Source organism: Erythrolamprus reginae, chromosome 2 (genome assembly GCF_031021105.1).
Source record: "Erythrolamprus reginae isolate rEryReg1 chromosome 2, rEryReg1.hap1, whole genome shotgun sequence".
NCBI lineage: Eukaryota > Metazoa > Chordata > Lepidosauria > Squamata > Dipsadidae > Erythrolamprus > Erythrolamprus reginae.
In genome coordinates, this window is record NC_091951.1 from 97060262 (window position 1) to 97061436 (window position 1175).

Here is a 1175-nt window from a genome sequence, read left to right on the forward strand (position 1 = left end):
TCACCAGTTTTATCATTACTTTCTACATATGTTATGCTTATACAAACTACAATCCTATACTTGTTTGACAAACAAACGAATAAACAAATGTTTAAAAAACAACAACACTGTAAACATTTTACAGGTGTTTGTAGTGGAGAAGAGAGGCAGTTGTTCAAAGTGAGGGCACCAACTCTGTAAGAAATAAGAGGCTCCAGAGGGGAGTTGTGTTTAAGATCTCCACATCAATATTGCAAAATTTCCTAGGTCACAAAAACAAAGCATGAAAGCCTGGATAGCTCAGTTGGTTGAGCATCAGACTTTTAATATGATGGTCCAGAGTTCAAATCCCTGTTCAGGCTGCTGTATTTTTATTATTATTATTATTATTATTATTATTATTATTATTATTATTATTATTATTATTATCATTATCATTATCATTATCATTATCATTATCATTATCATTATCATTATCATTATCATTATCATTATCATTACTATTATTTAGATTTGTATGCCGCCCCTCTCTGTAGACTCGGGGCGGCTTACAGCAATGATAAAAACAATATGTAATGACAAATCTAATAGTTAGACTCTAAAATAACAATAATACGTTTAAAAAGTCTAAAAAACAAGAAACCCCAATATACATACAGTCATATCATACACGGAAAACTACATAGGCAGGGGGAGATGTTTCAGTTCCCCCACGCTTGACGACAGAGGTGGGTTTTAAGAAGCTTACGAAAGGCAAGGAGGGTGGGGGCAGTTCTAATCTCTGGAGGGAGCTGATTCCAGAAGGTCAGAGCCACCACAGAGAAGGCTCTTCCTCTGGGTCTGCCAAACGACATTGTTTAGTTGACAGGACCCGGAGGAGACCAACTCTGTGAGACCTAACCGGTCGCTGGGATTCGTGCGGCGGAAGGCAGTCTCATAGATACCCTGGTCTGGTGCCATGAAGGGCTTTATAGGTGATGACCAACACTTTGAATTGTGATCGGAAACTGATCGGCAACCAATGCAGACTGCGGAGTGTTGGAGTAACATGGGCATATTTAGGAAAGCCCATGATTGCTCTCGCAGCTGCATTCTGCACGATCTGATATGCTTACTCTGGCAGCAAATGTACATCTGGATGGATCCAAGTGCAATTCCTTCTTTGCCGCAAGCCAAGATCTTCTGTTTTCACCCAC

At 39.4% G+C, this 1175-nt stretch overlaps 1 non-coding gene across 1 annotated transcript; it reads left to right on the forward strand.

The window, feature by feature from the left end:
- The first annotated feature begins 268 nt into the window (after nucleotides 1–268).
- TRNAK-UUU (transfer RNA lysine (anticodon UUU)) lies at nucleotides 269–341 on the forward strand. Its single transcript has one exon. It is a non-coding gene; the product is annotated as a tRNA-Lys (tRNA).
- Nucleotides 342–1175: the final 834 nt, after the last annotated feature.